Source organism: Haemaphysalis longicornis, unplaced genomic scaffold (genome assembly GCF_048455015.1).
Source record: "Haemaphysalis longicornis isolate Haplotype H1 unplaced genomic scaffold, Haemaphysalis longicornis Haplotype H1 scaffold_4, whole genome shotgun sequence".
Taxonomy (NCBI): domain Eukaryota; kingdom Metazoa; phylum Arthropoda; class Arachnida; order Ixodida; family Ixodidae; genus Haemaphysalis; species Haemaphysalis longicornis.
This window is the reverse complement of record NW_027526361.1, coordinates 162,108,775-162,133,853: the sequence shown is the minus strand read 5'-3', so window position 1 is coordinate 162,133,853 and position 25,079 is coordinate 162,108,775. Positions and strand designations below refer to the sequence as shown.

At 45.6% G+C, this 25,079-nt stretch overlaps 1 pseudogene; it reads right to left on the bottom strand.

The window, feature by feature from the left end:
- Positions 1-19,497: 19,497 nt before the first annotated feature.
- Positions 19,498-22,786, bottom strand: LOC144180652 (uncharacterized; annotated as a pseudogene).
- Positions 22,787-25,079: the final 2,293 nt, after the last annotated feature.

Genomic DNA, 25,079 nt, shown 5'->3' with positions numbered 1-25,079 from the left:
TTCACAGCAACCACGTCCCCGATCCCAGGGCCCGTTCCCTTCGTTTGCTTTGAGGTGTAGGCCGAACGAAGCTCGCCCAAGTATTCTTTGCGCCCAACATTCAGAAACAGATGCAGCTACAGTATTCGTTTCTGCCCCAGCTCTGGAAACGAAGTCGCGAGGCTTTCCAAGAATATTTCCTCGTGCAGCGGCAGTGTGGTCAGGCGTCTGTTGGCCAAGATGCTGGGTGGTGTGTTGGGGTAGTGGTATGTGTGAAGGGGCGTGGAATTCATTACTTCCGCGATTTCCTTCGAGCGCTGTTGACAGCGCCCTCTCGATAGCTCCACAGCTCGACAGTTGACAGCTCGATGAAGCCTCTAGACCAGGGATTCCAAAAACATGGTCCCAAACACGGCCAGGGGTCTGAAAAGCGCACAATGGTTGCAAGCAACTACGACTTGTGAATCGAACACTCTACAGTGCGCACAGGGCTGGACGAGCGCGGTGGCGCAGAAAGACTCCCCGCGGCGTTTTATAACCCCACAAACAGGGCTGCACGTCGCTAATGAGAAAGCGACGCACTGACCGGAGTTTTCCAGGCTTCCGCGAAAGTGCGAAGGATTGAGTACGTTGTGAGGTGTTTGTGGATGTTTTTTTTATTTTCTGTTGGCCTTTGTGTCAAACACTTCTACTGCGCTCCAGATGTGGCGAAAATGGTGCAGCATCGTGCTCTGCGTTCTGGTGTCAACATGCGTCCACTTGCAATGAGGCGCGTGTCGCAGCGTTAATTATGGTCCGTGTGAGATCGACATCGCCTGCTCAGGGAAATACTGCAGCTCATAGTTAAGAACTTCGAGCCCTTAGCTGACCGCGTGCGACACCACGCACGCGTGCACGCCTAAACATTTCTAGTCCAGCTGTTTTTCACCCATGCGAAGGAGTGAGCTGGCATACATGAAGTAGCGAAGGCTCTGCAGAAGAAAGTCTGAAAAAGTTGAAAGCGGGAACTGTACATCGGCCGTTAACGAGTGTTGCTGTTGTATAATTTTTTATAGAAATGAAGTAACTGTAACGGTATTTTGTCTTACAGTTACTCCATGAAAAAGTAACAGTGTTACAGTAACAAGTTCCTCTAACGTAAAAGTAACTAGTTACAGTTACAAGCTACTGAAAAAAGTAACTATTTACAGGTAACGCGTTACTAGCAACTAGTTACCGCCCAAGACTGGCCGCACTGCAGCGAATAACGCGCGCTCTTGCGTCTGCGACGAATATTTGACCCAAAAAAGTGGCGCCTACACATCCGCGTCTCTCCAACCTGTACGGCGGAGCTGCGCGTGCATCGAGGCGCCCTATCAGTCAAAGCGGAAACGCATTTACTGCTCAAAGTGGCAGGCTGTACCAAGTGAAGAACGGCAATTTTGGAGAACTATGGAAAACTGCTTGCTCAGCTCGGACCCGGAAGATGAGCAACAGGTGATACGACGGGCCACGGATGCAGCCGGCGCTACAGGGGCCCTGGAACAGGGCCCTCCTCAAGCAAATTACACCCATTCTTCACCAGCGTTGAATACAGTCATTCCTCCTCTTCTCTTTCTCCTCCTCGGAGAGCTAAGCGTCGTGAGAATTATGCAGAAAAGCGACATCGCCAAGCTTCAGAGGCGGCAAGGGAATTCTGGGGCCCCAATTCTCTAAAACGACGGGGCGTCGCATTGAAACGACGGGGCAGCGCCATGTAAATGCACGTGCTCTGGGGTTGGAGCCCTGTCACTTTGAGGCGCTGTGCAAGGAGTGGGAGCCGCAGAAATGCACTGCAGCAAGCGCGCGAAGCGACAAGTGAAACGATGGGGGGAAGTGGGTGTCGCTTCGCGCCCTTGCCACAGTGCTTTTCTGCGGCTCGCACTCCTTGCACAGCGCCTCAAAGCGACAGCTCCAACCCCAGAACATGTGCATTTGCATGGCGATACCCCGTCGTTTCAAGGCGACGCCCGTTTTTTAGAAAATTCGGCCCCTGACCTTCGACTCGGAAGCTGGCGAAACGACGGTTGTGAGTGCTCGCAGTGCAGGACATTCGGTTAGCCATGTCGTACTTTCGCTTGCACAACCTGGACGAACCGAGCGAAGCCACAGCCATTTTTACAATATCCTTTTATGCTTTTTGAAGTCGTGAGTCCGTCGCAAATCTATGATGATGCGATTTTCAAGATGTACCGTGTTTAAGTAAGGGACACATAAAAGATACTGGAATGACAGCTCCTGCTTGTTATCAGATGCGGAAAGGGACAAATAATTGTATCCGCTGGTAATGCCAGAATCAACAAAGCTTTGGTACTACAGTCTAGTCCACTTATAACAATATTCAAGTGCCACGAAAATCCCAGCGTTATAACCGATAATTGTTATAAGCGGGTTGCGAAATAAAAAGACGGAACAGAGCTCAAAACATTTTATTCGCATGTCAGCAAGGTCGTGCTACTACTAATTTGCGGGAAAAAAGCGAGAGCCCGTCACCTTTGTTGGCCGCGTGTGAAGCTAGCGCAAGTCTTTTCCAGGCGCATCTATAGGTGTTTCACATTGCTGAGGTAAATTTCCTTGGCGGAAACAAAGTCCCCGAGGGACTCTATAACGCACTGGGCCTCCTACGAAGACACTACCTTAGTAGGCTGCGCAACCGCGTCATTAGAGTCAGCACTTTTGCACTTTTGGTTTCAATAACCGGATTCAATCGTTATATCCGATATCCTGGCGCTGGAGCATTGTAATAAGCGGTTTATTTTACCATAGAAAGAATGCAAAAGTTGATGGGGGCATAGGTGTTCATCGTTATAACCGATATATTGTTATAAACGGTATCGTTATAAGCGGACTCGACTGTATTATCTTAATTTCCTCTCTTGTGATCTGGTGTGGGTCTAAGCGCGGGGGTGCGATTTTTAAAGAAAATAACGCTTATATCCCTGACGAATTCATATGCTGCCACGTCTAAAGCACTCTCCGCAGACTTCTTCCGATTATTTGATAAAGTCGCTAACCTTGTATTGAGGCGCTGGAATAAGGCTGTGTTTACTGAAAGATAAGTGGGGGGGTTATGAAAAGACAAAGCTCCTGCCGCAGTGCATGGCGAAACATATTTTAGGGGTCTTGGCTCATGTTTTTGTTTACTTGAAGGGCTTCTGTGTAAACCCCAAAAACAGAAGTTCCAGACTGCGCATCGCTCATATCTGATTTCAGTGGATGCGAGCACAACCATGTCATTGTGAACCTTGCTGGTTAGTGCATAACTGATGCGACTACTTCTTCGTGATCCCGTTTTAACACGCTGTTTCCAACCAACCATGTCGCTTTACCAACTCGCCCAACTCTCCATCCTACTGCAAAAGCGGGGTATCAGCCACCTAGTAGAATCTTAAAGATTGTACCCTTCTTTTCCAGAGCACACTGCAACCACGAGGAAAACAAGTGCTGCGTCCGTACTACGACAACCGGACCAATCAGGTAATATTTCCCTTCCTTCTTAGCGCATACTTTTATCTTTGTTGCGCAAGTAGTGAAAACAAGGTATGGGGACAAATTGAAATTTTAAATAAGTTTTCAAAGCGCACCACCCTTTCGATAGTAAGCCTGGATAGTAACCCTGGATAGTAATCCTGGCGACTTCGTGTACAGCTCGAGTCCGCGGTTATCCGTCTTGGTGGTTTTCTATGGCACACGAAACCACTGACGTTATCTATTTGCCTGGCATAGTAGTGAGCCTGAAAAGGAACTACGCATCAACAAGGCATCAACTTTTCCAACCAACCAACACTGGTGCCACAGTTCACGCATGTCAGCGTTGCTAGCGCGCACGAGAAAAACGCACTAGATGAACGAAGCTTTCAGCTTTCTGTAACAAATTTACGTAGGATTGCTTTCTACTAAAATAAGTACAAAAACGGTTAACAAACGGCGTGGAAAGGAGGGAAGTCAAAAGCAGGAATATTTTACGTGTTTAATTTCCTTCGAAACCACACGAAGTTTTAGCGTTAAAATTTAAAAACATAGATAAGCCACCTGATTATGTAATGAAGTTAACATCAGTAGTCGCCACATTGCGTACGGGATGCGCACAAAGGAAAGAATACACTTCGGAAAAAGCGGTTAACTTTCTAAGCTGGTTGGTACTAACCGAAAACAATCGTATAAATGACTCAAACCAGGTATCCCTGTAGAAACGTACTAGATATAAAGGACGAAAAACGTGTCTTCGTGTATCAACTCTAACTTTGTTTATGATCGGCTCATGAGCAAACGGAGTGGGGAGCGAATGAAAGTGCTGTGAAGAACCGGTATATGTTTTACAGCTGTGTGTGTAGGGGGTAGGGGCGGGGGGATAATCTCACTAAAACATTCAACTTCAGCGTAAATAAATGTTTGATAGAGCAGTATTTTCTATGTCAGGGCCGGGAGAAAAGTTATAAGAAAGGTAGCCTAGGAAGAAGTTACCATTTTAATTTTACTGTTACCGTGAATCTATCCAACGACCGTGGAAGTCTGAGTATATGTTTATATTTAACTAAAGTATGTTAGAACAAGCTCAAGGAACAAGTTCGAGAATGGAACTATTGAAGTGATAAACGGCGCAGCAGCAGTTTTAGTTCTCGAATCCCGCAATAATTTGCATTTAGAAGTGTCACGCTCCATAGTCCACGTGTTTCACCTGGATGTGATTGCATCCATGTGCGCGTGAAAAAAATTAATATCGTTCTCGCCATGAATTCCACTCATAAGAACGCAGTCACTTGCGCCCAAGTGGTATCGGAAAGAACGAAGACGGTTAAACCTCTAACGTAAATTCAAAATAAAAGGAGTCCTTGAAAGGTGCCCTAAGGAATGCCAAAAAAACGACGGTGGGTGATGATTGATGCACATTGTCCATTACATACCATGACCTAATAAGAATTACTCCATAAATAAAGGTTAGCGTCTACGTTTACATTACCTATAATTAGAGTAAGTAAGTTGTGTGAGGGTTTATCGAAGGCTATAGAAAAGTCAAGAAATGCACAGTCTACGCATGAGCCGCAACCCAACGTTGAGAGAAATTAGGGAGTACAAGATAAAACTTGAATCTCGCAGAAGAACGTTTTGCGAACGTCATGTTTCGCAAAGGTGGAAGAAAAGTTTCGTTCAAGATAGTTTAACACGTAAAAAACCATGTTCAAAATTTTATTTGGGACATTTGTAAGTGAAATGGGGGATGGGGGACAACTTCGAAGCGAGAGTATATTACACACTTATGGAGCAAGACCACTTTCCCGACATTGAAATCAACAGGTGTTTCATGGCTATCCAGTGACCTATGATATATTTTATACAGAGGAACAACAAAACAAAAGCTCTTTTCAAATATTCCGCGGTAATAAATTTGGGCCTGAGCTGTATGACGATTTCAACAATTCAATTGTTTTTGCTATAACAGGTGGTTTAATTATAACCAAAGGATGTGGTGCAAAGTGGAGCCGTGTTAAAAAACGAACGAAGTCTGCAAAACTCAGTGTTAAGTATAGAAGCGCACTCTATGTAGATACGGAATAGATTTGTCCGGTATACATTTATCGTTACTGTCAAGTACAGATTTCTCATTACGATCCGGTATAGATTTCGTCCGGTATAACTTTATCATTACTATCGGTCAGATGAGTGAAGTTTCTCTTGGTAGAAATAATCATGCGCCAAAATTGTTGTGGGCTGCTAACAAGCACTGGGAACTATGTGTTCCAAAAATAGTTTGCTTTACCCTGTTTTATTGCGGAAAGGTACACGGATTAACGGATCCCAATGGGTAGTCGAGCTTCGAGACTTCTTTAAAGCCAGGTACAACAATTTCACTATGTGAGTGTTTGGGGTATGGCGTTTTAAGTACTTGCAGTGATACTGCGCGAAGGGACATACTTGCGAACTAGTTTTTGTTCTTTAGATTTAACCGAATTCCCATCGTTTTCCACTGAATGTTTATCGCACATTTATATGAATTCGTGGTACGTGCATTTTTGGTACTGCAAGGTTAAACTCCAATAACAAGGCGTCTTAGTCACTTAGAACAAAAAGGTATGTTACCTGCGAAACTAAGGCCAGGTTAGTATTCGATCGAGTGTGCTATCCGTATCCAATGCTATTCTCATTAGCTCAGTGACTATCTCCGGAAAGTTAAACAAGCGAAAAGGTTGAGGAATTCATTAGAATGGAAATATGGCGGACTAGCTACTTGCCGTCCTGATGCACATGAATTCTTGGAAAAGGTAAAATTACCAACAAGAAAGACTCGAGCTCAGGGGTGTCGCGGGCTTACAATGTTAGGTGCATCTTGTAATGCGGCAAGCAAGATACGTACGTTGGTGAGATGTGTTAGATTACCTACAGGAAACTACGGCGAAGTCATTCCACTCATTTCAAGACAGCTTTGGGCTCACGAATAACGTGAATGCCCAGCGGCTGTACAGACCTCTTTATCGCTAGCAGTACACCGTCGCCACTGCGCGAAATCCGCTCACAGCGATACATTAAAAATAACAATAAATCAATAAAAATTCCTGGTCATGAAGCTCTTCTTTAGGTAAAGTGATCATGCCAGCATTCCACGAGTAGATTACGGTGTTAAAATGTTCGCGTTTGGTGAATATTTGGAAGAATAGTTCGAGGATCATGGTGCAGTTTAAACTATGGAACTCTCGTCTGGGTATATCTACTCATGTAACTTTCCTCTTTTACAAGAGTCAGAGAACTTCTTCTCTCTCTACTTAAGGAAATTAATGCGTAGTGCTGACAAGAACGCACCAGCTCTCCTCACTGGCTTCCCACCTGCAATGGCAGAGGGCGTCCTGAGGCGTTTCAATTTCCAAGGAAGCGCGTGTCAGTTTTTATTGCTGCCGTTCGCCGTGTCGTACATGAAGCAGTTATTGTTTGCGAAACTCCTGTTACCCTGTAGCGTAGCATATAAAATTGCCGCATCTCCACTCCGTGGATGATGGTGAGGGGGCGGAGTACGGGGACACGAAAAGACATCCGAGGTACGCCCCGAGTGACATCCTATTTGCGCCCGGACCGTCATTCAGTTTGAGCCGTGATTTGCGCCTTCCCTAAATAATACTGCAACTTCCCTAAACAAAACTGCAACTCACGGCTCAAATCGAATTTCGCTTGATTTTCTCTTGGTGGTGGTGTGCGCACGGATGGACGCGGACGGACATTGGGAGGTTCTAATGCACTCCGCACCGTTACAGGCGAGGACAGAAGCCGTTTGACTCTCGGGTACTTACTAACTCACGTTCGTAGCCCAATTATGCCGGCAGGAGTGAAAACATTCATTTTTTTAATTGCACGCTGAGACCTTACCAATTCTAACGTGGCTTGATGAGAGGGGGTTGTTTTTGCCTTGGGGCAAAGTTTGTAGACTTTGTAAAAAGGCACATAGCATGGAACATGTTTTTGTCGATTGCTGGGATGTCGTCGTCTTCTGGGACGTCCTCCAGAGGACTCTAAACAAGGACCTTCCCCTGACACTGAAAGGCATATGTTTTCTTAAAATTGAATGTGATGAGGTTTCTCGCAATGTATTCTTTCTCCTCAGTATCCATGCTATATGGCGTGGCAGAATGGCTGTCAGAAACACTGACGAGAATGCCAGGCCAGCGGATTCGTACCGCGCAAAAAATGTTAGCAAACTGATGGAAATGTACGCCAAACAAGAATATGGTGATGAGGTTTGGTCACTTATGAGTGCATTAAGCGTAATTAAAGCCCACAAATGTTAAATGCAACCAAAGGTTCGGTAGCGTTGTTGTGCCAACGTTAAGGGTTTTTATGCGCTGCTGAGCACGAGGTCGTGGGTTCGATTCCCGGCCGCGGCGGCCGCTTTCCTGATGGAGGCGAAAAGCAAAAACGCCCGTGTGTACGAGATTTCGGCGCACGGTAAAGATCCCAAGGTGGTCAAAATTAATTCGGAGCCCTCCACTACGGCGCGCCTCATCACCTGCGTTGCGTCGGCGCGTTAAACCCTACAATCAATCAAATCAATTTTTATGGCGTGCGAGGCCAAGCGAGGCTGAAAAAGAAAATGTGAGAGTAAGGGTTGTGTTCGACTGTTACTACACGCAGTTGTTAAAACAAGGACAAGGCCAAGCCGGAGTTATGGTTGGCCGCCTTATGCATTGTATGTTTTGTACCAGGTTTCGTTGGTGGTACCTATTCTTGTCCATACCCTGTGTATTTATGTATAAATGTCCGGCAATAAAAAAAACGTTGGTAACCTATGGGGAAGACGACGGAGACTAACTCTGTCTGGTCTACCAGGCACAGGCTCGAATCCTCCCGGCGCCTGTGTGATTTCTGGCGATTGTAAATGCTATGCGCAAGGACGCGGACGGACATAGTGCAGTCCTATGGTACTACGCACCTAGAACACCGTTCCACGCCGGTTTTTGCCAAACCATGTACCTTTCTTCGCACCAAGCGCGTGGCTGGTGAAAATTCAACCGAAATAGATTTTTTAGCATTTTCAGTTTTGGTATCGCAGAAACTATATTTTCTTGGATACGGAGGTTCAAAAGGCGGCATTTTTCTTCAGCTTATACGCATGAAGGCAACATGCCCGTTCAACTGTTTTTTGAAAAAAACTTTACCAAGCGCAGATAAAAGTACAGCCTCCGTTTTCGTCGATCTGCTGCAATTTCTGAAACGAATCGGCAATGCGACAAAAGACCGCGTTATTCCCCCTCGATCGATTCTCCACGTCACCCAGGAAGCAACAATTTCTGCCCACCTATGATTTGATGGGTTCCTCAATAACCGCAAGATTGTCCCCAAAGTAGTCACAAGTGCAAGCTATGCTTTCAAGACATTCAGGACGCCGTGGTGTTATTATTAACAGCACTCGCCTTAGTGATCCGGTCTAAATAAATGAGACCCATAACATAACTTTCTTTCGCTGTATTTTGTTTGCAATTCTTCAAACTACACGCGTGCGTTTGCAGGCTCTTTACGTGATATTTCTTATTCATATATAATATGATACTTGTTCATGAGGCACACCTTATTCAGTTCGTTTGCCTTCCATCCCCGTCGTTTAAAAAGCGCCACGGGAGTGCGATGTACATTGTTAATGCCATACTACTCCCTTCCGGAAGAATCCAAGTATCAGTGGTTGACGCGTCTAATTTCCATACGTCTTCGTGTGGTTGTATACGCATTTTCGTTCATAATCTGAACGACATCGTGTGCGTTATAGCGACAGTTATCTCATCCGGGAAGGTAATGAGCATTTTCTTCTATTATGCATCGGAGAGAATGGTGAATTTGCTGCTACGCTCACAAAATACGTTCTTTCTACAGAGATGCCCTCCACAATCGTTTCGCAGTACCATTCCATCGGTGAACGTAAGCCGCCATGATACTTTTCCTCTTTTTTGTGCACTCGAATCGTCGTCAGCTACATCACCTGCTCTGTTTTTCAGTGGCAGCTGCGCAAGAGTAAGTACAATCGCTGCGGCCCTTGATCAAGTAATGAGAACTGCACCTTCGCATCACAAAGTGCATATTACGTTGGCTGCCTCAAGCACAAGTAAAGCTAATTTCCTGGTACGCACGGATCTCAGAATGACGGATGTAAAAATTGACGGAGTAGCATTTTAAAATACCTAACGGCGGCTGCCAAATCGATGTGTGTTGTACAGAAACGGGACCCGATCGTGGTTTTCCGATCAGTTCAGCACGTTTTATTTTGCGGTTTCGGACGGAAAAAGACACCTGCACTTGATACGCTATTATGCAATGCCATAATAAATAATTTCAACAAAGGTCAATTCTAGAATTCCATTAGTGAACTTAATGAGTGTGGAAGGAAACAGAATCGTATATAACTAAACAACGGTGTTATAGCAACAAATTCTGGGCATAAATCGTAGCAATGCGCTACACGTATTTGCTTCACGCTAGTATACACGCCATCAATATATGAATTTAAGACTGAAACGTGAACAGCATACCGGCAATAAGATTTCATAACTAAAACTCGACATTGTTTCCATCGTGGACATTCGCCGATACCTTTAGGAAGTAACAATGTGGAGTGTTTGTACAACAGATTTCGTAACAGTGTTAATCGCAATTCCTGACAACAGCGAAGCACCAGTTTGGCGAAAGTTGTTGACCGAATGGTTTGCTGTCTGTGCAGTGGGAGATAGCTGCAGCGGTTGACTCATTTGTCGCCGCGAAAAACCTATTAGTGTATAAGCGTTCTGGACGCATTACATCAGACAGTTAAATACTATTATAGAAGTAAAGCCACCACAAAGCTGTTTTTCGAATTGTGTTGCTTTTCTAATTTCTTCATCGCTCGTAGGCCTTCCTTTACCCATTCCTATACACTTTTTATGCCGTCTTTCTATTCTACCTCGCGTATATTTTTTTGCGAACCGCGCAACCAAAAAAATTACGCCTATCTTCCCGCGAGGGAACCATGATGTGATGAGACGCATCTGGAGGGGGGGGGGGGGGGGCGTTTGGACTGACGCTGTTATTGGATTGCTTCAGTCCACTCCCTGAAGGGACTGTCGCTTCCATCTCGTCTTCATCGGAAGATCTTGCACGGAGGTATCGTCAAGCAAAGTCAAGTGCGAGAGCGAGCGCTGGACTGATCCGGCGCCGTGCGCTCCCCCGCTTATATTCCCGCTTTTGAAAGGAGAGGAGCCGGGGGGGGGGGGGGGGGGGGGGAGAGTCGCGCGAATGTGCACACATGCGCGCACCCAGAGCAGCGAAGCGCACACGCGCAACTGTTGTTATGATAATGAGACGGAGTGAGAGTGTTGCGCACAGCTGTCGGAGAGAAGAACGGAGGAGAGTTGCGCATGTGCAGTGAGCATGCGGACAATGCAGCTTGGTGGCTGAAAAAATCGCGACGTCTTGGGCAGTCCCTTTCGGAAGCGTGGCGATTTTTGCGTAGCGTGTGAGGTAGTCTGTGGCCACAATTATTCACTTGCGACAGATCCGTCGTAGCGACCGCGTATGCGTTGCGGTGTCTATGCTCTTCTGCGTCTATGGAAATACCTAGAAATAGAATACGTCAGTCGAGCGCACTAATACAATAGCAGTGTGGTTTATTACTTAGTGAGCGCTAGATAGGCCTTGTCGGAAAATTCTTTCCCCGTCGATCTGTCCCAGAGAGGCTGGAGCGAGAACAAAACTTCTCGTGGGTTCAGTGGTCCTTCCTTCGTACCACTGCCGACGTTTTTAGGGAGACGTCGATTGGTCCTGTGCCTCCGCCATTACTTGTAGGCGTGCTAAAATGGAGTGGGCAGCGTCCAAGCAAAACAGGAATGAGTTGCAGTGACCACCGGGAAACTCCGACACTGGACAAAAGAGGACCGACAGGCGGCCATTTCACTGCTCAAGCGAGTAAACATGACCAGCGAAGTGGTTGTAGCAGAAAGCGTGGTTTGCACCACCTGCGAGGAGCGCGCAAGAAAGGACGCGTTGCAGTCTTCTCAGTCCAGAGTAAGACCTGCAAATCAGGCGTAACCTCAAGTTTGAGAGAGAGAGAGAGAGAGCTAGAGGGCATATGCGCTCACGCATTTATATTGATCACCGATGCATCTAAGATATTATTTTTATTTATTGCTGCTTGTGTAGTTGAGATCCCAATTCGGGCTGTCTAGTACGTTCCCTGTACTGCTCGGTGCCGTAGGTACTGGTTCGGTGACAATTAGTACTTACGTATTTACGACAATTATTACCTAGTACACGAGTAGTCACAAACTTCTCTGCGGACGGAGCCTAGGGGGTCTGGTTCTGAGCTAAATCCAGCGCCACCTGCCCGAACGTTCCGTCACCAACAGGCAATGTCTCAGCCCCTAGCTCCCTCTGGCGCCGGTGTCACGAGCAGACTATTACGTATGTGACAGCGGCGTTTTGTGTGGGGTAATTGATTTATCCGCATGTGTATGCTGTACGTGTAGCTTTCGGAACCCGTTTCTTGTTTGCAGGCAGGAAAGATCGAAGGATATGTGGACCATGGTGGCATGTCTTTGTATCGCTCTTCTCGCCCTTATTTTCGCTGCCGTCACTATTGCCGCCCTTGCCTCCTCGGGTAAGACTCCGGTTTTTCCCACTTATTCGACGAGGCTGACAATAAGGAGCAATGTTAGCAGTCAATGCGTGTTTCCGACTGCGCAAAATGAACTTTTCAAGAGAATGAAAGCCTACAAGTAGCTATTTTAAGATACGTACGATAGTATTAATGAAATCAAAGTGCTGCTGGTATAAATACGATCGCACTACCACTGAGGGAAAGCAGTACCTAGTGAATTGGGAAGACGCGGTGCAGAAAAATCCGATGAGCCATGTATCTGTATCTAATATCCAGTTCCAGTGGAGAAGGTAGCCGGTCCGGACACCAGTAAGGGTAGCCTTGAAAGGGCAAGCGAATCTAAGAAGACATTAACGACCACTGTCTGAGTTTAACTGACCTGACCCACCCGGCTAACGTGATTTTGGGTATAACATCCTTAAGCTCCAATTCTAAAGCTTTGAATAGCAGAGCTTTACGCTCTGGGAAGCTGTGTGGAGCACGGCACTATAATGCTGTTAACCTGGAGCCCTATACTTCCCACGTGGAGCATTGTGAAAATCGCCAACATGGTTTGCCCGCCCTTTTCCGCGGCTTGCTTGAAGTGACAGACCGACCAATAAAATTTGGAGGCGACTAGAACGTCTTAGAATCGCGTAATAAAGGGCCCCTAACACAGGTTTTGGAGATACGCGAGTGTTCATATTTTCACGTAAATCAATGTTCTAGTACCGCCTGTTGAGGAATTTTGTTAAAGCGATGAGTATTAGGGTTCTTATTGCAAATCAAACATCGCACTTTTGCCCGTGCGGCGATTCTACTCATTGTGTCAGCGAGCGTGCCTGCCCATGATGCCTCGCCTCTCGGTGGCGCCTGCAAGAACATCCGGTTGTGCCCGTCTACTACTGCGATATTCTGCGTCGCAGGATCGCTTTGGGACGGGGCTTTCTGACTTCCTGCCTTCCGTTAGCGCCGTTTTTTTATCATTCTGCTTATGAATCCTGCACTTCGCTCGCGGGCGCAAAAGGTGATGGAAGGAATGGGGTGGGGCTTTTACGCTTTCACACCACGCGGAAAGATCACACCAAAAAAAGAACGACCATGTCACCGCGCGTTCACGGCGACATCTCTTGGATATATGGGAGTCTAAAATACGCGAGAGAATGACTAAAAAAATCGCCTCAAAATTTGTTAGAGTGAGCACGTACATGCGTTCAAACCGAGGTCGGCTTATATATTGCTTCATTGGCCGCTCGTTGGCGCCAATGTCCATCTTTGTCGTGTTGTGGTGGCGCCATGCACGCGCGCACACAGGCATTCCATTCCGTTATTCCGATTGGTTATAAGCGTAACAAAAAGGCAGCTCACGCACATATTCAGCGTGCTTCGCGCATTCCAATCGTCCACCGCTTACATTTCGGGAAACTTCTACAGGATCCTGCGTTTATTAACCACTAGAGAAGTACACCGTAACCGATATTAGGAGTGGTGTCGGAAGAGTAGTGTATAGTTTTGGGGCAGCGCGCCTGCCTCTTTATTCGACTGTGCATATGATTGCACAGAACAATTATTGCAACAACGCTTTTTCCTTTGATGGCCTAGAGGCCCTCCTCCCTCTGTAGAGGCTAGAGGCTGTTCGTGGATTTTTTTAATGCTCACTGCTGCCACTTCCGATCTTCAGAGGATTTGGTTGCCGGCCGTGGCCGTATCCCCCCCTCCCCCAAGCCTACCTTGTGTCTTGTTTAAGTGGATGAAAGGGAACTATCTTTCCCTTTTTGCGAATTTTGCAAAACACACATATCAGTATTTCTTCCTCTCAAAGTACAATTGCTTTTTTTATACAAACGGCTTTAAAGCACGACTCTGAAGCGCGATTTTAAAACTGCACAAATGGTGCCAATGACTTAAACGAGGCATTCACGTTTGATATGGCAGTTCCACAATTCAACCAAAAAATTTGCTTTGCATTCGCGAATACCATTAGCAAACCATGCCACTTAAAAGACCCCGCAGGCAAAAAAAGGAGACAGCCACACCTTGCCGACGTTTGAACCTGCGACACTGAATGTATGAGTTTTTTTTCGTTATTGCCGGTCTTCGACAGTAACACAAGGCACTAGGTACAATGAAAAAGAAGTGTCAACAGTAACGTCGCCATGTCACCAAGCGCTTTGCTGTCTAAAAATTCTCTTAGCGCTGTTAGGGGTTCAAGTGTTGACAACTGCTCTGGTATATAGGTTATATCTGCGCAACCTCCCCTTTTGTCCTTGCGCTATGATTCTCATTCCTCTTCCAGCCACCGAATCTTGCGGACGCGGAATCCCAGCCCAAGGACGAAACTGAAGGTTGCGCAGATATAACCTATATACAAGATCGAGACCCACCCTTTGGGTCACATCAATATTATCTACAATATTTCAAAAATTTCTGGCTGGTTAAATGAAGATTTCTTGAATTACAATTGGTTCCATGAAGCCCCCGCCATAGCTAACCTCCAGCAGCAGCACTGCTTCGGGCACAAGAGCGATCGGAAATGTGTGCCCGGCTGCCACTGCGATTTCACTCTGCGGATATAATGCTTGCCGTACTTTTGCTTTAAGGTAAAATCTTTGATATTAATTCCTTATTACCTAATACACCTACCATAACTACTCTTCTGCATTCAACTGAGCTCATTTTTTCTACCGAAGCGTTGCTCGCCACACACTAATATGCAGTTTCGGAAAACGGATTGCCACCCAAGGGAACGGTCGAAGCTTTGTAAGCCGAAATGCGGATCGTATTAGCGCTAGTGTTGAGTTCAATGGGCTTCATAGACCTATGTTTACCCGCCGCGGTGGCTCAGTGGCTAAGGCGTTCGGCTGCTTACCACGAGAACGCGGGTTTGATTCCCGGCTGCGGCGGCCGCTTTTCTGACTGAAGGCGAAAACCAAAAACGCCCGTGTGTTCGAGATTTCAGCGCACGTTAAAGATTTCCAGATGATAAAAATTAATCCGGAGCTTTCCACTACGGCGCGCCTGATCGCCTATGAAGCGTAGGCGCGTTAAACCCCACAATCAACCAATAGACCTATGTTTACTACAATCTAGGAACTAGCAGAACATAGCCGCATTCATTACGCCAGGGATGTCATTGGTTCGCAGTTTTTACTTCTCAATCGATTCGCGACGACCGTTCGGCCGAGGGGAATTTTTGGCGTCTTTGGTCAGCAAGCCAGTCACACCACACGGACTTTCGACCGGACGACGTGTTCGTGTTTCCGTCGGCGTCGTGTCGCAAGGCGGTCTGCCGGCTCGGAAGTCGGCGTCACCGTCCTGTCAGTCTAGCCAACGCACCCTAACGAGAAACGTGGTAATAGGGTAAAAAAGATATAGACGAGCACGGTAGCTAAAGGCGTGCTGCAGGAAGCGCTTGTTAACCAAAGGCACCACAGCGACCCATCGACGCTGAGCAGACGCCGCTTCTCTTTGCCAGAAGTGCGAGAAAAAACCGTCCAATCGCAAGATGTCTGCCTCGGGACGCACGTGGGAGAAACGATGACTTACGTGCAGGAAGATGACGTGCAGGAAGACACGCAGGAAACGGTGGGAACGCGGCAACAAACTTTGCAATGAAAGTGTGATCTTTCCGCTGCACGTAAAAAAGTTATACTTGGCGCAGAGGGCATTGACAACCCAGCGTAACCATTGCGCTAGTCCATTTATTTGTGCTCAAAACGCCTTTCGGGACCCTTTTAGGTCCGAACGTCGCGCTGATATTGTTTCTCAGGCACGAAAGATAGGCGGATGCGTTTCGTCTTACTGCAAGGACGAGATTCCTACAGACGATGCAACGGAAACGAGATGATGGCCCAGATGTCACACTTTTCGGGCACCAATCGGCTCAGAAGAGAAGAACGAAGCGCAGCGATGAAATCCCGTGAGACAGGAGGATGAAGCTCTGTGTTGTGGGCGCTGTTGGAAATCTGACGCTGGCCATGCCTTCTTTTGTGTAGACACGATGAATGTGCACTGGCAGCCAAGCTTGGGCTCCCGGAACACGCAGACAGCACTGGCTGGGTTGCGTCTGTCTACTGCCGATGGAATAGCGGCACCTAATTTCCTAACACAAATGGATGGTTGGTGAGTTGGTGGGTGTTCATGTAGAGGTGTTACAGCGCAAACAGACGATGGACAGACACGTGCGGAAGACCTTCTCAAGACTGGTTCTCACTTGCAAGTATTTTCTTTAAAGGGAGCGTCAATATATGCCCTACGCCTATACTCCGGCCTAGCAGAAACAAAGTTGAAACACAAGATAAAACTAGAATAACTTCATCACAACCGCCGACAAGGGTAGAAGGCTCACATGGCTAGGCTCACAGCATTTATCTCTCTCCTCGTCTGTTTTCGCTGGGACACTTCAATAAGAGTACAGTTTGGTCTGAAAATTTGTGCCCAATGCCAATCGCACCGAAGTCATCATAGGTGGCGACTACAATGTCAAGCATAGTGTCTGCGGTTGCCAAGGACGTCTGCTGCGTGTACAACTGGAGTCATTATCGCTTCATATCTGTAAGAACCTTTCAGTACACCCCCCATGAAAAACAAACCGACACCTTGCCCTACCTAACCATTGCCACACGGAAAGCAGTGACGCAATGAAGACGCATTCGACAACCCCTAATATTGTCACTATGAACGCAAAAAAGTCCGCAAGCAGCTCACAACTATCCGAGCTCTAAACTTGGTCTATATCTGAGATGGCCTAGTAGCCGAATTCGGCATTTGAACTCGTGCGAAGAAACATCAGCTCTGCCGCCGAAGAAACACTGGCGGAGGAAATTGAAAGTCGCGGACTCTGGAATTATTGCTCGGTAGAGAAAAGCTCATTTGCTAGAGCGACGTAAAAAGAGGCATGAAAAACCTGCAGGCTCATCAGGCAACGTGGGGTGCTTAATGGGGTGCCTCAGTAGTGCTTAATGGGTTTCCACGTGTGAGTTCCTCGGCCAAGTTAAAGGAATGAAATAACTCTGGCGGATCCTTCGCAAAGTGCTTAACAAAGGCGGACGACCCTTCCACTGAAACATTTTCATTTATTTCAAGGCAAGATTGAAATTAAAACCATAAAAGGCTTCGTCGCAAAGGCTCCGTTGTGGGTGATTGGCGACGCCTGAAATAGGATAGCGATTACTTTCAACCTCCCAGAAAAGCAAGCGGGAGAAATTATATCCCGCAGGCAGTCAGGAACCCTTGGTAGTTGCTTAAAGTAGTCTCTAGATAACATAACCGCTGGACGGGAAGGCAGCTGATGAACCGGAATTTTTTCATTGTTTTCCTTAATAGAGAGTTTTAGCTGACCGATTATTTATGATACGCTCCGCTCCAATAGCAAGCGGGAGCGCCATTGCGCATGCGTGGTGCGCTGCGGAGCAAGCGTCGTTGCTGGAGGGGAGCGGTTTTTCGCACTTGATATCGCCCCCACTGCACTCTGCACATGCGCCTCGTTGCTGTAGCAACGGAGGCGAGTCGTCTGCTTCCAGGACGCCGCTGATCCGTATTCAAACAGGTAGGCGCGGTGGTCTCGCACGTCGAAAAACGCCGTAAGCAGCGAGAGGCCTCATCGCTGCATATACGATAGCGACAAATAAATGCGAGCGTAAAGCACGCGGCATTACCCCATTTAGTTCAGCCTAGCGACGAACACCTGGCCTGATGATTCGTGTCAAATTTAGATATCCGCTGGCTGTGGCTGGCTAATCGGCGCTAGCATTAGCTTTCTGGGAATACGCATTGATTTAAAGAATATAATTGATGGGCTAATCAGTTGGTGGCAAAAACTACATTTCGAGTTCGAAGTTTCTTTTGTTCTTTGCAATGGGTTCTTCCACACGGAAGAGCCAAAATTCTTGAATTTTACGGCAACATGTGTGTGTGCTTGTGTGCTTGTCCAAGTGTCCAAGTGTGTGCTTTTCCAGATTTCGCAGTAAACAGACCCTCACGTAAAAGATGTGGCTGCCATATGGTGGCTGAAGGCGTGCTTCGTTCAACCGATTCAGCACAGCATTCAACCGATTTCCGCAGATGTTATGATACGATCTTTATTTATTTATTTATTTATTTAACCTCAAGGTCAATAGATATTACAGAGGGGAGTGGGTAGGGAGAAACAGTGAAAATAACAACACAACGAAAGAACAAAAAAAGAGAACAATAGTTATACAGTCAGCACGTTTCTGGTCATACAATGTTAGCTATTGCGTTCTTGAAAAGGTTGAAGTCTCGAATGGTTGCTGTCGGGTTTGGAAGGCCATTCCATTCCTTCGATGTTCGTGCCATGAAAGACTGCGAAAAGAAGTTAGTTCTGCAGGAAGGAATGCCGACTTTGAAGGGATGATCCAAACGTTGTGAAATGTGATGTGGACGGATTATGAATTCATTATGTAAGAAGGCATGGTGGTAGAGCTTGTGAAAAAGACATAAGCGGGAAACTTTACGGCGTGATGCAAGGGATGGTAGACTAAGGTCTGCTTTCATGGATGATATGCTTGCGGTGCGATTGTAATTGCATGTAATGAAACGAGCCCAGTTATTCTGAACCATTTCTAGTGACTGTATTAAATTGACGTGAAAGGGATCCCATATTGCTGCTGCGTATTCTAGTTTTGAGCGAATTAGTGTTTTGTATAGGAGTAATTTTAGAGTGGAAGGGGCTTTTGAAAAGTTACGGCGTAGGTACCCAAGCATGCGGTTGGCGTTGTTAATTACATAGGTGATATGAACGTTCCAGGTTAGGTTAGTTGTGATGTGTACACCAAGGTATTTGTAAGAGGGTACATTTTCTAACGGGTTATTACCTAGGTAGTACACAGGCGGTGTGCTAGGAGACCTAGTTACACGCATGAGTTTACACTTATTTGGGTTTAATTCCATCAACCAGTTGTTACACGATTCTGAAATCGCATTAAGATCTGACTGAAGAATATGTAAGTCGTTAGTGCATGTTATTTCTCGGAGGATCACGCAGTCGTCAGCAAAGAGATGAATGTTGCTAGTAACATTAGAGGGTAGATCGTTAATGTAGATTAAAAAGAGGAGCGGACCAAGAACTGAGCCTTGTGGCACACCAGAGCGCACTGCGCTTAGCTCAGATTCTTTGTCGTTAGCGCTGACGAATTGGGAACGGTTAGTTAAAAAACATTCAATCCAGGTTAAGAGTTGTGAATCTAGATTAAGAAACCGGAGTTTAAGCAACAGAAGTTTGTGACATACTTTATCGAAAGCTTTGCTGAAGTCTAAAAATATGCAATCTGCCTGTGATGAACGATCAAGAATAATGTTTAATTTGTGCGTAAATGATGCCAGTTGTGTTTCGCATGAATATGATTTACGAAATCCATGTTGGGATGGTGTAAAAAAAGAATTCGTCTCGAGGAAGTTGGCTAGATGTGAATACAAAATGTGTTCAAGTAGCTTACATGGAATACTAGTAAGCGAAATTGGACGATAGTTAAATGGGCATTGCTTGTTACCAGATTTGTGAAATGGAACAACCTTACCAACCTTCCAGTGTGATGGCAGAGAACCTTCGGTGAGGGACTGCTGAAAAATCATTGATAGAAAGACTGAAGAATAACAAAGTGTGCCCACGAAGAACTTGGAAGTAATTAAATCACAGCCTGGGGCTGAAGATACATTTAACAATGTTAAAGCACTTTTTACACCATCGTAATCGATTGTTAGCGGCAACATTGCAGGGTAATCAAAGCATTCTAGTTGTGGTGATGGGCAGTGTGCAACGGAAGTGAAGTTTTGTGAAAAGACACCATTAAGCAAGGAAGCACAGGCTTCATCAGGAATAGATTCACCGTTGTTATGAACAAGCGATATGACAGTATCACTGTTGGCGTTTATCACGCGCCAAAACTTTTTGATATTAGTTGTGAGCATGTTTGGCAGGTTATTGCGGAAAAAGTTATCTTTGGCACTTTTTAGTGCTCCTATATATTCTTCTGAGGCTGTCTTGTAATCTTGCCAACGGGCGGGATTTGTAGATCGTTTAGCAGACCGATACAGGCGCTTTTTTCTGTTTGACAAACGTTTTAAGTGAACGTTATACCACGGAGCTTCTGGGTTAACTGTGATAGTATGCACGGGTATGTACTTAGATGTAAGATCATTGACTTTTGATAAGAACATGTCCCAGTTGGTTTGCACGCTACGACTGTCAAAGCTGGCGGTGAATATGTCTAGAAAATTACTCAGTTCGACGTTGATTGCTTGGAAGTTGGCTTTGTTGTAATTTCGGATAATTTTAGTGTTTCGTTCTTTTTTAGGAGTTATCAGATTCACGTCAAATGTAAGCAATAAATGATCGCTCAGTCCTGGAAGATACGTTATGTTGGAAACAAGATCAGGGCGAGATGTTAGAACCAGGTCAAGTGTGCTAGAAACCGATTGCGTGATTCTTGTAGGTTTGGTTATGAGCTGCGTTAATGAAAATAATGTGCAAACATCCATGAAGTCACTTGCTAATGAAGAAAAGGGCTGCAGGATTGGGGGTTGATTTTGCCACCTAATATTTGGAAGATTGAAATCGCCGAGTAGGATTAAGGGCAGATTCGAGTAGCTGGATATCACGTGGTTAATTAAATCGTGTAGATGATCTGTGAAGCCTGATGGAAAATTGGGTGGACGGTAGCACACTCCTAAAACAATTTTTTTGTGAGCTATCTGGACGACAGCCCAAACAGTTTCAATGCTGTTACTAACGTGGACAACACTTGATGGTATTTCTTTACGCACTGCTAGTAGGACACCGCCACCGTGTCGTGTATCGCGATCAAAGCGATACACAGTGAAATCGTTAGCCTGGTCAAATAACTCGTTATCTTGGATGTTGGGATGCAGCCATGTCTCGGTTAATGCTATTATATCAGGATTGCAGGTGTCGATGTACGATGTTAAGCAGTCACACTTGTTCATAATGCTGCGAATGTTACAATGCATGAAAGATACTTTTGATGCACGATTCGCACCGCCCCTCTCAACTCCCTAGCTTTAGACACGTGCCTGAGGGGACGGTTGAGAAGTACCGATGGAGTCTGCGCACGCCTGCCCATCGGTGCTACTAGCAAGGTGGTTAGTTTTGTGCGACGACGAGCATTCGATAACTTTGTCGGCTACAGAGTCGTACATATACGTTTGCTTGTTTATGACTAGCTTGTTGTATCTAAGCTGATATTTGGGGGAATCGGGCAGGCCTTTTGCATAATCCAAAAGCTTTTTTCTAAGATTACGTGTACCGACGGAGTAATCCTCACTGATTACTACGTTTTTTTCTTTCAATGTTACTCGAGCGGCAGGAATCGTATCTTTAATTTTGAAACTTGTAAATTTCACTATAATGGGGCGGCATGTGTTTGGCGAGTATTTTCCGAGTCGATGTGCGCGTTCAATTGCGTTATGGGGCAGGTTGTCGATTGTGCCATTGAGGCAGTTTGGTTTTTTCTCTGATTCATCCCACGATTCGCGCGAGTCGGGGATTTCTCGAAAGATAATATTGCTGCGCCTTGACTGGTCTTCTAACTCGTTCAAACGTAACTCTAAGGGGTCAACTCGAGCTTCCAAATTAGCTACGTTGTCTTCAACGCCGGCAACGGTATCTTCTAGCTCGTCTATACCCTTCGTTTTTTCTTCAAGCGTGTCCAGACGTTGGTTAATGGAGCCAATTTGGGCCTCTAAAATCTTTTGCCCTGCCTTTATAGCTTTGACGTCAGCAACTAACTCGGTCTGTCCCTTGGCTGACTATGGAACGTGCCTGGAGGTCCTTTAGGATGTAGAAAATGGCAGACATCTCTGTTCTTTCGGATCATCCGGTAGGGAATCGATTTCCGTTAGAGCTTTAGAGCGTGTACTAGGAGGACCTGGATTGACCTCAACATCCCCCGAACACAACAGCAAAAAAATCATTGAGAAGCAGTCGCATACAGTTTCATATAGCACCCCTGGGCACGGGAGCAACAAAAGGCAGCGGTCATCGCTCTTTTTAGCGTACAGAGAGGGTTGTTTACTGACCTGCGTAACATAAAAGCGCAGAGCGTGAGCGGTGCTGGTCGTCATGACGCTCCCGTGCCCACTGAGGTTGTGACGGTAGTCGCAGCCTTTTAAGCCACAGCCTTGGCGTGACGTAGCGGTTGATGACGTAGGTGCGCCGTACTCCGTACTGTTGATGCGTGGACGAAAGGTTGGCTATTGTGGACGTACATGGTAGCTTCGCTGATCGTAATCGTTGCGCGCGAACTGTGGCCGCACGTGTGGTGTTGCTGGAAGGTCTTGGGCAGGCAGCGAAAACAGCAGGAACGACGAGGCCACGAATGCCTGCGTAACATAAAAGCGCAGAGCGTGAGTGGTGCTGGTCGTCATGACGCTCCCGTGCCCACTGAGGTTGTGACGGTAGTCGCAGCCTTTTAAGCCACAGCCTTGGCGTGACATAGCGGTGGATGACGTAGGTGCGCCGTACTCCGTACTGTTGATGCGTGGACGAAAGGTTGGCTCTGGTGGACGTACATGGTAGCTTCGCTGATCGTAATCGTTGCGCGCGAACTGTGGCCGCACGTGTGGTGTTGCTGGAAGGTCTTGGGCAGGCAGCGAAAACAGCAGGAACGACGAGGCCACGAATGCCTGCGTAACATAAAAGCGCAGAGCGTGAGCGGTGCTGGTCGTCATGACGCTCCCGTGCCCACTCAATCTTGGAAGGCTCTCCACTATTTGTAAAAAATGGGCCGGATCACACGAAACCAAGGGAATGCTCCTTATGCAGACGATGAGAAGACATTTACAGACGTCACAGGACAGAGGTTTTGAAGCAACGACGAAAGGTTATACACGAAACGTTAAACGATACACTCAGCTAAGGGAAACAACCCAAGTGGCCCGCTAAACTGCCCACAACTACGTCTGTGACCATCGCCGCGTAACTTTCCCGAGAACAGAACGCGCTCACGGTCGGTCGTATGAGGACGCGGGTGCCGACGTCACCCTCTTAGCGGTGCTTGCGTCCTCATAGGACTGACCGTGAGCGCGTTCTGTTCTCGGGATATTTACGCGGCGATGGTCGTGGACGTTGTAGTTGTGGGCAGTGGAGCGGACCACTTTGGTTGTTTCCCCAAAGCTGAGTGTCTAGTCTAACGTTCCGTGTATAACCTTTCGTCGTTGCTTCAAAAACCTCTGTCCTGTCACGTCTGTAAATGTCTTCTCAACTGCACAATGAGCATTCGCTTCGTTTTGCGTGATCCGGCCTATTATTTACACATTTAGAGTTTGCAGTACATTTTGAGATCTGAGTACATTCCGAGTACATTTTGAGTTCTGAGTACAGTCTGAGTTTTAAGTACATTCGGAGGTTTGAGGACATTCTGAGTTCTGAGCACATTCTGAGTTCTGAGTACACTTTGAGTTCTCAGTCCATTTTGCGTACTCAGTCTATTTTGAATTTGAGTACAGATTGTGTTTTCAGTATATTTTATGTTTTGAGTATATTTTCAGTTCTGAGTACATTTTGAGTTCCGAGTACATTCTGAGTTGTTTTGAGTTCCGAGTACATCATGAGTTTGGAGTACACTCTGAGTTTTGAGTAAATTTTGAGTTCCGAGTACACTTTGAGTTTTAAGTACATTTTGAGTTTGAGTACAGTTTGAGTTTTCAGCACATTTTGAGTTTTGAGTATAGTTTTAGTTCTGAGTACAGGTTGAGTTGTGAGTACATTTTGAGTTCTGAGTACATTGTGGGTTTTGAGTACATTGCGAGTTTTGAGTGAATTATAAATTTTGCCTACATTTGGAGTGTTGGGTACATTTTGAGTTGTAAGTACATTTTGAGTTTGAGTACATTTGAGTATTGAGTTCATTTTGAGTTCTGAGTGCATTCTGAGTTTTGAGTACATTTTGACTTTTGAGTACATTCTGAATAATGAGTACATTCTGAGGTATGAGTACATTTTGAGTTCTGAGTAAATGTTGAGTTTTTATTAAATTTTGAGTTTTGAGTACATTTTGAGTTTAAGTACAGTTTTAGTTTTGAGTCTATTTGGCCTACTGAGTCAATTTTGAATTTGAGTGTCTTTTTTGTACTGAGTCCATTTTGAGTTTGAGTACATTTTTGGTTGTGAGTACATTTTGACTCCTGAGTACATTCTGACTTTTGAGTACATTTTGAGTTTTAGGTACATTTTCAGTTTTGAGTACATTTTGACTTTTGAGTACATTTTGAGTTCAGTTTGAGTTTTGAGTCCATTTTGAGTTCTGAGTACATTTTGAGTTCGGAGTACATTCTGAGTTCGGAGTACATTCTGAGTTTTGAGGACATTTTGAGTTTTGAGTACATTCTGAGTTTTGAGTATATTCTAAGTTTTGAGTACATTGTGAGTTCTGAGTAAATTTTGAATTTCGTGTACAATATGAGTTTCGAGTACATTTTGAATTTGAGTACAGTTTGAGTTTTGAGTCCGTTTTGCGTACTGAGTTCATTTTGAGTTTTCAGTTCACTACGAGTTTGAGTACATTTTTATTTGTGAGTACATTTTGAGTTCTGAGTACATTTTGAGTTCCAAGTACATTCTGAGTTTTAAGTACATTTTGAGTTTGAGTACAGTTTGAGTCTTCAGTACCTTTTGAGTTTTGAGTACAGTTTTAGTTCTGAGTATAGGTTGAGTTCTGAGTACATTTTGAGTTCTGAGTACATTGTGGGTTTTGAGTACACTGCGAGTTTTGAGTAAATTATGAATTTTGACTACATTTTTAGTTTTGAGTACATTTTGAGTTGCAAATACATTTGAGTTGGAGAACATTTCGAGTTTTGAGTATATTTTGAGTTTGAGTACACTTTGAGTTTTGAGTACATTTTGAGTTTTGAGTACATTTTGAGTTTGAGTACAGCTTGAGTTTTGAGTGCATTTTGAGTTCTGAGTACATTCTGAGTTTTGAGTACACTTTGAGTTTTGAGTACATTCTGAATTTTGAGTACA